Source organism: Genypterus blacodes, unplaced genomic scaffold (genome assembly GCF_046128005.1).
Source record: "Genypterus blacodes isolate CSIRO-AG114 ecotype Tasmania unplaced genomic scaffold, CSIRO-AGI_Gbla_v1 ptg000072l_1, whole genome shotgun sequence".
Classification (NCBI taxonomy): Eukaryota; Metazoa; Chordata; class Actinopteri; order Ophidiiformes; family Ophidiidae; genus Genypterus; species Genypterus blacodes.
The window spans coordinates 4,217,064-4,231,677 of record NW_027466882.1 but is presented as its reverse complement, the minus strand read 5'-3'; positions in this window follow the sequence as shown (position 1 = coordinate 4,231,677).

The following is a 14,614-nucleotide window of genomic DNA, read 5'->3' as shown; positions in this document are numbered from 1 at the left end:
CAATGGCTTCAATTTGTGTCATTTTGGGGCAAATTGGGGAATATCGAATTTTTTGTGAAAATGTTGACCCCGCGGTCAATGTTTTTTTCAGCTGAGGAGAACTTGAAACGCCCATATCTTGGGCAAGGAAGGAGTTAGAGTGTTCAAATTTTTAGACGCAGCATCCAGGCTGCAATGGCTTCAATTTGTGTTATTTTGGGGCAAATTGGGGAATATTGAATTTTTGGTGAAAAAGTTGACCCCGCGGTCAATGTTTTTTTCAGCTGAGGAGAACTTGAAACGCCCATATCTTGGGCAAGGAAGGAGTTAGAGAGCTCACATTTCAGACACAGCATCCAGGCTGCAATGGCTTCAATTTGTGTTATTTCGGGGCAAATTGGGGAATATTGAATTTTTTGTGAAAATGTTGACCCCGCGGTCAATGTTTTTTTCAGCTGAGGAGAACCTGAAACGCCCATATCTTGGGCAAGGAAGGAGTTAGAGTGTTAACATTTTTAGACGCAGCATCCAGGCTGCAATGGCTTCAATTTGTGTTATTTTGGGGCAAATTGGGGAATATTGAATTTTTTGTGAAAATGTTGACCCCGCGGTCAATGTTTTTTTCAGCTGAGGAGAACTTGAAACGCCCATATCTTGGATAAGGATGGATTGAGAGAGCTCACATTTCAGACACAGCATCCAGGCTGCAATGGCTTCAATTTGTGTTATTTTGGGGCAAATTGGGGAATATTGATTTTTTGGTGAAAAAGTTGACCCCGCGGTCAATGTTTTTTTCAGCTGAGGAGAACTTGAAACGCCCATATCTTGGATAAGGAAGGAGTGAGAGAGCTCACATTTCAGACACAGCATCCAGGCTGCAATGGCTTCAATTTGTGTTATTTCGGGGCAAATTGGGGAATATTGAATTTTTTGTGAAAATGTTGACCCCGCGGTCAATGTTTTTTTCAGCTGAGGAGAACTTGAAACGCCCATATCTTGGGCAAGGAAGGAGTTAGAGTGTTCAAATTTTTAGACGCAGCATCCAGTCTGCAATGGCTTCAATTTGTGTTATTTTGGGGCAAATTGGGGAATATAGAATTTTTGGTGAAAATGTTGACCCCGCGGTCAATGTTTTTTTCAGCTGAGGAGAACTTGAAACGCCCATATCTTGGGCAAGGAAGGAGTTAGAGTGTTCAAATTTTTAGACGCAGCATCCAGGCTGCAATGGCTTCAATTTGTGTCATTTTGGGGCAAATTGGGGAATATCGAATTTTTTGTGAAAATGTTGACCCCGCGGTCAATGTTTTTTTCAGCTGAGGAGAACTTGAAACGCCCATATCTTGGGCAAGGAAGGAGTTAGAGTGTTCAAATTTTTAGACGCAGCATCCAGGCTGCAATGGCTTCAATTTGTGTTATTTTGGGGCAAATTGGGGAATATTGATTTTTTGGTGAAAAAGTTGACCCCGCGGTCAATGTTTTTTTCAGCTGAGGAGAACTTGAAACGCCCATATCTTGGATAAGGAAGGAGTGAGAGAGCTCACATTTCAGACACAGCATCCAGGCTGCAATGGCTTCAATTTGTGTTATTTCGGGGCAAATTGGGGAATATTGAATTTTTTGTGAAAATGTTGACCCCGCGGTCAATGTTTTTTTCAGCTGAGGAGAACTTGAAACGCCCATATCTTGGGCAAGGAAGGAGTTAGAGTGTTCAAATTTTTAGACGCAGCATCCAGGCTGCAATGGCTTCAATTTGTGTCATTTTGGGGCAAATTGGGGAATATCGTATTTTTTGTGAAAATGTTGACCCCGCGGTCAATGTTTTTTTCAGCTGAGGAGAACTTGAAACGCCCATATCTTGGGCAAGGAAGGAGTTAGAGTGTTCAAATTTTTAGACGCAGCATCCAGGCTGCAATGGCTTCAATTTGTGTTATTTTGGGGCAAATTGGGGAATATTGATTTTTTGGTGAAAAAGTTGACCCCGCGGTCAATGTTTTTTTCAGCTGAGGAGAACTTGAAACGCCCATATCTTGGATAAGGAAGGAGTGAGAGAGCTCACATTTCAGACACAGCATCCAGGCTGCAATGGCTTCAATTTGTGTTATTTCGGGGCAAATTGGGGAATATTGAATTTTTTGTGAAAATGTTGACCCCGCGGTCAATGTTTTTTTCAGCTGAGGAGAACTTGAAACGCCCATATCTTGGGCAAGGAAGGAGTTAGAGTGTTCAAATTTTTAGACGCAGCATCCAGGCTGCAATGGCTTCAATTTGTGTCATTTTGGGGCAAATTGGGGAATATCGAATTTTTTGTGAAAATGTTGACCCCGCGGTCAATGTTTTTTTCAGCTGAGGAGAACTTGAAACGCCCATATCTTGGGCAAGGAAGGAGTTAGAGTGTTCAAATTTTTAGACGCAGCATCCAGGCTGCAATGGCTTCAATTTGTGTTATTTTGGGGCAAATTGGGGAATATTGAATTTTTGGTGAAAATGTTGACCCCGCGGTCAATGTTTTTTTCAGCTGAGGAGAACTTGAAACGCCCATATCTTGGGCAAGGAAGGAGTTAGAGTGTTAAAATTTTAAGACGCAGCATCCAGGCTGCAATGGCTTCAATTTGTGTTATTTCGGGCCAAATTGGGGAATATTGAATTTTTTGTGAAAATGTTGACCCCGCGGTCAATGTTTTTTTCAGCTGAGGAGAACTTGAAACGCCCATATCTTGGGCAAGGAAGGAGTTAGAGAGCTCACATTTCAGACACAGCATCCATGCTGCAATGGCTTCAATTTGTGTTATTTTGGGGCAAATTGGGGAATAGTGAATTTTTGGTGAAAATGTTGACCCCGCGGTCAATGTTTTTTTCAGCTGAGGAGAACTTGAAACGCCCATATCTTGGGCAAGGAAGGAGTTAGAGTGTTAAAATTTTAAGACGCAGCATCCAGGCTGCAATGGCTTCAATTTGTGTTATTTCGGGCCAAATTGGGGAATATTGAATTTTTTGTGAAAATGTTGACCCCGCGGTCAATGTTTTTTTTCAACTGGAGAAAACTTGAAACGCCCATATCTTGGATAAGGAAGGAGTGAGAGAGCTCACATTTCAGACACAGCATCCAGGCTGCAATGGGATGAATTTGTGTTATTTAGGGGCAAATTGGGGAATATTGAATTTTTGGTGAAAATGTTGACCCCGCGGTCAATGTTTTTTTCAGCTGAGGAGAACTTGAAACGCCCATATCTTGGGCAAGGAAGGAGTTAGAGAGCTCACATTTCAGACACAGCATCCAGGCTGCAATGGCTTCAATTTGTGTCATTTTGGGGCAAATTGGGGAATATTGAATTTTTGGTGAAAAAGTTGACCTCGCGGTCAATGTTTTTTTCAGCTGAGGAGAACTTGAAACGCCCATATCTTGGGCAAGGAAGGAGTTAGAGAGCTCACATTTCAGACACAGCATCCAGGCTGCAATGGCTTCAATTTGTGTCATTTTGGGGCAAATTGGGGAATATTGAATTTTTGGTGAAAAAGTTGACCTCGCGGTCAATGTTTTTTTCAGCTGAGGAGAACTTGAAACGCCCATATCTTGGGCAAGGAAGGAGTTAGAGTGTTAAAATTTTTAGACGCAGCATCCAGGCTGCAATGGCTTCAATTTGTGTTATTTCAGGGCAAATTGGGGAATATTGAATTTTTTGTGAAAATGTTGACCCCGCGGTCAATGTTTTTTTCAGCTGAGGAGAACTTGAAACGCCCATATCTTGGGCAAGGAAGGAGTTAGAGTGTTAAAATTTTAGACGCAGCATCCAGGCTGCAATGGCTTCAATTTGTGTTATTTTGGGGCAAATTGGGGAATATTGATTTTTTGGTGAAAAAGTTGACCCCGCGGTCAATGTTTTTTTCAGCTGAGGAGAACTTGAAACGCCCATATCTTGGATAAGGAAGGAGTGAGAGAGCTCACATTTCAGACACAGCATCCAGGCTGCAATGGCTTCAATTTGTGTTATTTCGGGACAAATTGGGGAATATTGAATTTTTGGTGAAAATGTTGACCCCGCGGTCAATGTTTTTTTCAGCTGAGGAGAACTTGAAACGCCCATATCTTGGGCAAGGAAGGAGTGAGAGAGCTCACATTTCAGACACAGCATCCAGGCTGCAATGGGATGAATTTGTGGTATTTCGGGGCAAATTGGGGAATATTAAATTTTTGGTGAAAAAGTTGACCCCGGGGTCAATGTTTTTTTCAGCTGAGGAGAACTTGAAACGCCCATATCTTGGATAAGGATGGAGTGAGAGAGCTCACATTTCAGACACAGCATCCAGGCTGCATTGGCTTCAATTTGTGTTATTTTGGGGCAAATTGGGGAATATTGAATTTTTGGTGAAAATGTTGACCCCGCGGTCAATGTTTTTTTCAGCTGAGGAGAACTTGAAAGGCCCATATCTTGGGCAAGGAAGGAGTTAGAGTGTTCAAATTTTTAGACGCAGCATCCAGGCTGCAATGGCTTCAATTTGTGTTATTTTGGGGCAAATTGGGGAATATTGATTTTTTGGTGAAAAAGTTGACCCCGCGGTCAATGTTTTTTTCAGCTGAGGAGAACTTGAAACGCCCATATCTTGGATAAGGAAGGAGTGAGAGAGCTCACATTTCAGACACAGCATCCAGGCTGCAATGGCTTCAATTTGTGTTATTTCGGGGCAAATTGGGGAATATTGAATTTTTTGTGAAAATGTTGACCCCGCGGTCAATGTTTTTTTCAGCTGAGGAGAACTTGAAACGCCCATATCTTGGGCAAGGAAGGAGTTAGAGTGTTAAAATTTTTAGACGCAGCATCCAGGCTGCAATGGCTTCAATTTGTGTTATTTTGGGGCAAATTGGGGAATATTGATTTTTTGGTGAAAAAGTTGACCCCGCGGTCAATGTTTTTTTCAGCTGAGGAGAACTTGAAACGCCCATATCTTGGATAAGGAAGGAGTGAGAGAGCTCACATTTCAGACACAGCATCCAGGCTGCAATGGCTTCAATTTGTGTTATTTCGGGGCAAATTGGGGAATATTGAATTTTTTGTGAAAATGTTGACCCCGCGGTCAATGTTTTTTTCAGCTGAGGAGAACTTGAAACGCCCATATCTTGGGCAAGGAAGGAGTTAGAGTGTTAAAATTTTTAGACGCAGCATCCAGGCTGCAATGGCTTCAATTTGTGTTATTTTGGGGCAAATTGGGGAATATAGAATTTTTTGTGAAAATGTTGACCCCGCGGTCAATGTTTTTTTCAGCTGAGGAGAACTTGAAACGCCCATATCTTGGGCAAGGAAGGAGTAGGAGTGTTCAAATTTTTAGACGCAGCATCCAGGCTGCAATGGCTTCAATTTGTGTCATTTTGGGGCAAATTGGGGAATATTGAATATTTTGTGAAAATGTTGACCCCGCGGTCAATGTTTTTTTCAGCTGAGGAGAACTTGAAACGCCCATATCTTGGGCAAGGAAGGAGTTAGAGTGTTCAAATTTTTAGACGCAGCATCCAGGCTGCAATGGCTTCAATTTGTGTCATTTTGGGGCAAATTGGGGAATATTGAATATTTTGTGAAAATGTTGACCCCGCGGTCAATGTTTTTTTCAGCTGAGGAGAACTTGAAACGCCCATATCTTGGATAAGGATGGATTGAGAGAGCTCACATTTCAGACACAGCATCCAGGCTGCATTGGCTTCAATTTGTGTTATTTTGGGGAAATTGGGGAATATTGAATTTTTGGTGAAAAAGTTGACCCCGCGGTCAATGTTTTTTTCAGCTGAGGAGAACTTGAAATGCCCATATCTTGGATAAGGAAGGAGTGAGAGAGCTCACATTTCAGACACAGCATCCAGGCTGCATTGGCTTCAATTTGTGTTATTTTGGGGCAAATTGGGGAATATTGAATTTTTGGTGAAAATGTTGACCCCGCAGTCAATGTTTGTTTCAGCTGAGGAGAACTTGAAACGCCCATATCTTGGGCAAGGAAGGAGTTAGAGTGTTCAAATTTTTAGACGCAGCATCCAGGCTGCAATGGCTTCAATTTGTGTTATTTTGGGGCAAATTGGGGAATATTGATTTTTTGGTGAAAAAGTTGACCCCGCGGTCAATGTTTTTTTCAGCTGAGGAGAACTTGAAACGCCCATATCTTGGATAAGGAAGGAGTGAGAGAGCTCACATTTCAGACACAGCATCCAGGCTGCAATGGCTTCAATTTGTGTTATTTCGGGGCAAATTGGGGAATATTGAATTTTTTGTGAAAATGTTGACCCCGCGGTCAATGTTTTTTTCAGCTGAGGAGAACTTGAAACGCCCATATCTTGGGCAAGGAAGGAGTGAGAGTGTTCAAATTTTTAGTCGCAGCATCCAGTCTGCAATGGCTTCAATTTGTGTTATTTTGGGGCAAATTGGGGAATATAGAATTTTTGGTGAAAATGTTGACCCCGCGGTCAATGTTTTTTTCAGCTGAGGAGAACTTGAAACGCCCATATCTTGGGCAAGGAAGGAGTTAGAGTGTTCAAATTTTTAGACGCAGCATCCAGGCTGCAATGGCTTCAATTTGTGTCATTTTGGGGCAAATTGGGGAATATCGAATTTTTTGTGAAAATGTTGACCCCGCGGTCAATGTTTTTTTCAGCTGAGGAGAACTTGAAACGCCCATATCTTGGGCAAGGAAGGAGTTAGAGTGTTCAAATTTTTAGACGCAGCATCCAGGCTGCAATGGCTTCAATTTGTGTTATTTTGGGGCAAATTGGGGAATATTGAATTTTTGGTGAAAATGTTGACCCCGCGGTCAATGTTTTTTTCAGCTGAGGAGAACTTGAAACGCCCATATCTTGGGCAAGGAAGGAGTTAGAGTGTTAAAATTTTTAGACGCAGCATCCAGGCTGCAATGGCTTCAATTTGTGTCATTTTGGGGCAAATTGGGGAATATTGAATTTTTTGTGAAAATGTTGACCCCGCGGTCAATGTTTTTTTCAGCTGAGGAGAACTTGAAACGCCCATATCTTGGATAAGGAAGGAGTGAGAGAGCTCACATTTCAGACACAGCATCCATGCTGCAATGGCTTCAATTTGTGTTATTTTGGGGCAAATTGGGGAATATTGAATTTTTGGTGAAAATGTTGACCCCGCGGTCAATGTTTTTTTCAGCTGAGGAGAACTTGAAACGCCCATATCTTGGGCAAGGAAGGAGTTAGAGTGTTAAAATTTTTAGACGCAGCATCCAGGCTGCAATGGCTTCAATTTGTGTCATTTTGGGGCAAATTGGGGAATATTGAATTTTTTGTGAAAATGTTGACCCCGCGGTCAATGTTTTTTTCAGCTGAGGAGAACTTGAAACGCCCATATCTTGGATAAGGAAGGAGTGAGAGAGCTCACATTTCAGACACAGCATCCATGCTGCAATGGCTTCAATTTGTGTTATTTTGGGGCAAATTGGGGAATAGTGAATTTTTGGTGAAAATGTTGACCCCGCGGTCAATGTTTTTTTCAGCTGAGGAGAACTTGAAACGCCCATATCTTGGGCAAGGAAGGAGTTAGAGTGTTAAAATTTTTAGACGCAGCATCCAGGCTGCAATGGCTTCAATTTGTGTCATTTTGGGGCAAATTGGGGAATATTGAATTTTTTGTGAAAATGTTGACCCCGCGGTCAATGTTTTTTTCAGCTGAGGAGAACTTGAAACGCCCATATCTTGGATAAGGAAGGAGTGAGAGAGCTCACATTTCAGACACAGCATCCATGCTGCAATGGCTTCAATTTGTGTTATTTTGGGGCAAATTGGGGAATAGTGAATTTTTGGTGAAAATGTTGACCCCGCGGTCAATGTTTTTTTCAGCTGAGGAGAACTTGAAACGCCCATATCTTGGGCAAGGAAGGAGTTAGAGTGTTAAAATTTTAAGACGCAGCATCCAAGCTGCAATGGCTTCAATTTGTGTTATTTCGGGGCAAATTGGGGAATATTGAATTTTTTGTGAAAATGTTGACCCCGCGGTCAATGTTTTTTTTCAACTGGAGAAAACTTGAAACGCCCATATCTTGGATAAGGAAGGAGTGAGAGAGCTCACATTTCAGACACAGCATCCATGCTGCAATGGCTTCAATTTGTGTTATTTTGGGGCAAATTGGGGAATAGTGAATTTTTGGTGAAAATGTTGACCCCGCGGTCAATGTTTTTTTCAGCTGAGGAGAACTTGAAACGCCCATATCTTGGGCAAGGAAGGAGTTAGAGTGTTAAAATTTTTAGACGCAGCATCCAGGCTGCAATGGCTTCAATTTGTGTCATTTTGGGGCAAATTGGGGAATATTGAATTTTTTGTGAAAATGTTGACCCCGCGGTCAATGTTTTTTTCAGCTGAGGAGAACTTGAAACGCCCATATCTTGGATAAGGAAGGAGTGAGAGAGCTCACATTTCAGACACAGCATCCATGCTGCAATGGCTTCAATTTGTGTTATTTTGGGGCAAATTGGGGAATAGTGAATTTTTGGTGAAAATGTTGACCCCGCGGTCAATGTTTTTTTCAGCTGAGGAGAACTTGAAACGCCCATATCTTGGGCAAGGAAGGAGTTAGAGTGTTAAAATTTTAAGACGCAGCATCCAAGCTGCAATGGCTTCAATTTGTGTTATTTCGGGGCAAATTGGGGAATATTGAATTTTTTGTGAAAATGTTGACCCCGCGGTCAATGTTTTTTTTCAACTGGAGAAAACTTGAAACGCCCATATCTTGGATAAGGAAGGAGTGAGAGAGCTCACATTTCAGACACAGCATCCAGGCTGCAATGGGATGAATTTGTGTTATTTAGGGGCAAATTGGGGAATATTGAATTTTTGGTGAAAATGTTGACCCCGCGGTCAATGTTTTTTTCAGCTGAGGAGAACTTGAAACGCCCATATCTTGGGCAAGGAAGGAGTTAGAGAGCTCACATTTCAGACACAGCATCCAGGCTGCAATGGCTTCAATTTGTGTCATTTTGGGGCAAATTGGGGAATATTGAATTTTTGGTGAAAAAGTTGACCTCGCGGTCAATGTTTTTTTCAGCTGAGGAGAACTTGAAACGCCCATATCTTGGGCAAGGAAGGAGTTAGAGTGTTAAAATTTTAAGACGCAGCATCCAGGCTGCAATGGCTTCAATTTGTGTTATTTCGGGGCAAATTGGGGAATATTGAATTTTTTGTGAAAATGTTGACCCCGCGGTCAATGTTTTTTTTCAACTGGAGAAAACTTGAAACGCCCATATCTTGGATAAGGAAGGAGTGAGAGAGCTCACATTTCAGACACAGCATCCAGGCTGCAATGGGATGAATTTGTGTTATTTAGGGGCAAATTGGGGAATAGTGAATTTTTGGTGAAAATGTTGACCCCGCGGTCAATGTTTTTTTCAGCTGAGGAGAACTTGAAACGCCCATATCTTGGGCAAGGAAGGAGTTAGAGTGTTAAAATTTTAAGACGCAGCATCCAGGCTGCAATGGCTTCAATTTGTGTTATTTCGGGGCAAATTGGGGAATATTGAATTTTTTGTGAAAATGTTGACCCCGCGGTCAATGTTTTTTTTCAACTGGAGAAAACTTGAAACGCCCATATCTTGGATAAGGAAGGAGTGAGAGAGCTCACATTTCAGACACAGCATCCAGGCTGCAATGGGATGAATTTGTGTTATTTTGGGGCAAATTGGGGAATATTGAATTTTTGGTGAAAATGTTGACCCCGCGGTCAATGTTTTTTTCAGCTGAGGAGAACTTGAAACGCCCATATCTTGGGCAAGGAAGGAGTTAGAGTGTTAAAATTTTAAGACGCAGCATCCAGGCTGCAATGGCTTCAATTTGTGTTATTTCGGGGCAAATTGGGGAAAATTGAATTTTTTGTGAAAATGTTGACCCCGCGGTCAATGTTTTCTTCACCTGAGGAGATAACTTGAAATGCCCATATCTTGGATAAGGATGGAGTGAGAGAGCTCACATTTCAGACACAGCATCCAGGCTGCATTGGCTTCAATTTGTGTTATTTTGGGGCAAATTGGGGAATATTGAATTTTTGGTGAAAAAGTTGACCTCGCGGTCAATGTTTTTTTCAGCTGAGGAGAACTTGAAACGCCCATATCTTGGGCAAGGAAGGAGTTAGAGTGTTAAAATTTTTAGACGCAGCATCCAGGCTGCAATGGCTTCAATTTGTGTTATTTCGGGGCAAATTGGGGAATATTGAATTTTTTGTGAAAATGTTGACCCCGCGGTCAATGTTTTTTTCAGCTGAGGAGAACTTGAAACGCCCATATCTTGGATAAGGAAGGAGTGAGAGAGCTCACATTTCAGACACAGCATCCAGGCTGCAATGGCTTCAATTTGTGTTATTTCGGGACAAATTGGGGAATATTGAATTTTTGGTGAAAATGTTGACCCCGCGGTCAATGTTTTTTTCAGCTGAGGAGAACTTGAAACGCCCATATCTTGGGCAAGGAAGGAGTGAGAGAGCTCACATTTCAGACACAGCATCCAGGCTGCAATGGCTTCAATTTGTGTTATTTTGGGGCAAATTGGGGAATATAGAATTTTTGGTGAAAATGTTGACCCCGCGGTCAATGTTTTTTTCAGCTGAGGAGAACTTGAAACGCCCATATCTTGGGCAAGGAAGGAGTTAGAGTGTTCAAATTTTTAGACGCAGCATCCAGGCTGCAATGGCTTCAATTTGTGTCATTTTGGGGCAAATTGGGGAATATCGAATTTTTTGTGAAAATGTTGACCCCGCGGTCAATGTTTTTTTCAGCTGAGGAGAACTTGAAACGCCCATATCTTGGGCAAGGAAGGAGTTAGAGTGTTCAAATTTTTAGACGCAGCATCCAGGCTGCAATGGCTTCAATTTGTGTTATTTTGGGGCAAATTGGGGAATATTGAATTTTTGGTGAAAATGTTGACCCCGCGGTCAATGTTTTTTTCAGCTGAGGAGAACTTGAAACGCCCATATCTTGGGCAAGGAAGGAGTTAGAGTGTTAAAATTTTTAGACGCAGCATCCAGGCTGCAATGGCTTCAATTTGTGTCATTTTGGGGCAAATTGGGGAATATTGAATTTTTGGTGAAAAAGTTGACCCCGCGGTCAATGTTTTTTTCAGCTGAGGAGAACTTGAAACGCCCATATCTTGGGCAAGGAAGGAGTTAGAGTGTTCAAATTTTTAGACGCAGCATCCAGGCTGCAATGGCTTCAATTTGTGTCATTTTGGGGCAAATTGGGGAATATTGAATTTTTGGTGAAAAAGTTGACCCCGCGGTCAATGTTTTTTTCAGCTGAGGAGAACTTGAAACGCCCATATCTTGGGCAAGGAAGGAGTTAGAGTGTTCAAATTTTTAGACGCAGCATCCAGGCTGCGATGGCTTCAATTTGTGTTATTTTGGGGCAAATTGGGGAATATTGAATTTTTTGTGAAAATGTTGACCCCGCGGTCAATGTTTTTTTCAGCTGAGGAGAACTTGAAACGCCCATATCTTGGATAAGGATGGATTGAGAGAGCTCACATTTCAGACACAGCATCCAGGCTGCATTGGCTTCAATTTGTGTTATTTTGGGGCAAATTGGGGAATATTGAATTTTTGGTGAAAAAGTTGACCCCGCGGTCAATGTTTTTTTCAGCTGAGGAGAACTTGAAATGCCCATATCTTGGATAAGGAAGGAGTGAGAGAGCTCACATTTCAGACACAGCATCCAGGCTGCATTGGCTTCAATTTGTGTTATTTTGGGGCAAATTGGGGAATATTGAATTTTTGGTGAAAATGTTGACCCCGCAGTCAATGTTTTTTTCAGCTGAGGAGAACTTGAAATGCCCATATCTTGGATAAGGAAGGAGTGAGAGAGCTCACATTTCAGACACAGCATCCAGGCTGCAATGGCTTCAATTTGGGGAATATTGAATTTTTTGTGAAAATGTTGACCCCGCGGTCAATGTTTTTTTCAGCTGAGGAGAACTTGAAACGCCCATATCTTGGGCAAGGAAGGAGTTAGAGTGTTAAAATTTTTAGACGCAGCATCCACGCTGCAATGGCTTCAATTTGTGTTATTCAGGGGCAAATTGGGGAATATTGAATTTTTTGTGAAAATGTTGACCCCGCGGTCAATGTTTTTTTCAGCTGAGGAGAACTTGAAATGCCCATATCTTGGATAAGGAAGGAGTGAGAGAGCTCACATTTCAGACACAGCATCCAGGCTGCAATGGCTTCAATTTGTGTTATTTCAGGGGCAAATTGGGGAATATTGAATTTTTTGTGAAAATGTTGACCCCGCGGTCAATGTTTTTTTCAGCTGAGGAGAACTTGAAATGCCCATATCTTGGATAAGGAAGGAGTGAGAGAGCTCACATTTCAGACACAGCATCCAGGCTGCAATGGCTTCAATTTGTGTTATTTCGGGGCAAATTGGGGAATATTGAATTTTTTGTGAAAATGTTGACCCCGCGGTCAATGTTTTTTTCAGCTGAGGAGAACTTGAAACGCCCATATCTTGGGCAAGGAAGGAGTTAGAGTGTTAAAATTTTTAGACGCAGCATCCAGGCTGCAATGGCTTCAATTTGTGTTATTTTGGGGCAAATTGGGGAATATAGAATTTTTGGTGAAAATGTTGACCCCGCGGTCAACGTTTTTTTCAACTGGAGAAAACTTGAAACGCCCATATCTTGGATAAGGAAGGAGTGAGAGAGCTCACATTTCAGACACAGCATCCAGGCTGCAATGGGATGAATTTGTGTTATTTTGGGGCAAATTGGGGAATATTGAATTTTTGGTGAAAAAGTTGACCTCGCGGTCAATGTTTTTTTCAGCTGAGGAGATAACTTGAAACGCCCGTATCTTGGGCAAGGAAGGAGTGAGAGAGCTCACATTTCAGACACAGCATCCATGGTGCAATGGCTTCAATTTTTGTTATTTCGGGGCAAATTGGGGAATATTGAATTTTTTGTGAAAATGTTGACCCCCCGGTCAATGTTTTTTTCAGCTGAGGAGAACTTGAAACGCCCATATCTTGGGCAAGGAAGGAGTTAGAGTGTTCAAATTTTTAGACGCAGCATCCAGGCTGCAATGGCTTCAATTTGTGTTATTTCGGGGCAAATTGGGGAATATTGAATTTTTTGTGAAAATGTTGACCCCGCGGTCAATGTTTTTTTCAGCTGAGGAGAACTTGAAACGCCCATATCTTGGGCAAGGAAGGAGTTAGAGTGTTAAAATTTTTAGACGCAGCATCCAGGCTGCAATGGCTTCAATTTGTGTCATTTTGGGGCAAATTGGGGAATATTGAATTTTTGGTGAAAATGTTGACCCCGCGGTCAATGTTTTTTTCAGCTGAGGAGAACTTGAAACGCCCATATCTTGGGCAAGGAAGGAGTTAGAGTGTTAAAATTTTTAGACGCAGCATCCAGGCTGCAATGGCTTCAATTTGTGTCATTTTGGGGCAAATTGGGGAATATTGAATTTTTGGTGAAAATGTTGACCCCGCGGTCAATGTTTTTTTCAGCTGAGGAGAACTTGAAACGCCCATATCTTGGGCAAGGAAGGAGTTAGAGTGTTCAAATTTTTAGACGCAGCATCCAGGCTGCAATGGCTTCAATTTGTGTTATTTTGGGGCAAATTGGGGAATATTGAATTTTTGGTGAAAAAGTTGACCTCGCGGTCACTGTTTTTTTCAGCTGAGGAGAACTTGAAACGCCCATATCTTGGATAAGGAAGGAGTTAGAGAGCTCACATTTCAGACACAGCATCCAGGCTGCAATGGCTTCAATTTGTGTTATTTTGGGGCAAATTGGGGAATATTGAATTTTTGGTGAAAAAGTTGACCTCGCGGTCACTGTTTTTTTCAGCTGAGGAGAACTTGAAACGCCCATATCTTGGATAAGGAAGGAGTTAGAGAGCTCACATTTCAGACACAGCATCCAGGCTGCAATGGCTTCAATTTGTGTTATTTCGGGGCAAATTGGGGAATATAGAATTTTTGGTGAAAATGTTGACCACGCGGTCAACGTGTTTTTTCAACTGGAGAAAACTTGAAACGCCCATATCTTGGATAAGGAAGGAGTGAGAGAGCTCACATTTCAGACACAGCATCCAGGCTGCAATGGGATGAATTTGTGTTATTTCGGGGCAAATTGGGGAATATTGAATTTTTGGTGAAAAAGTTGACCCCGCGGTCAATGTTTTTTTCAGCTGAGGAGAACTTGAAACGCCCATATCTTGGGCAAGGAAGGAGTTAGAGTGTTAAAATTTTTAGACGCAGCATCCAAGCTGCAATGGCTTCAATTTGTGTTATTTCGGGGCAAATTGGGGAATATTGAATTTTTGGTGAAAAAGTTGACCCCGCGGTCAATGTTTTTTTCAGCTTAGGAGAACTTGAAACGCCCATATCTTGGATAAGGAAGGAGTGAGAGAGCTCACATTTCAGACACAGCATCCAGGCTGCAATGGCTTCAATTTGTGTTATTTTGGGGCAAATTGGGGAATATAGAATTTTTGGTGAAAATGTTGACCCCGCGGTCAATGTTTTTTTCAGCTGAGGAGAACTTGAAACGCCCATATCTTGGGCAAGGAAGGAGTTAGAGTGTTCAAATTTTTAGACGCAGCATCCAGGCTGCAATGGCTTCAATTTGTGTCATTTTGGGGCAAATTGGGGAATATT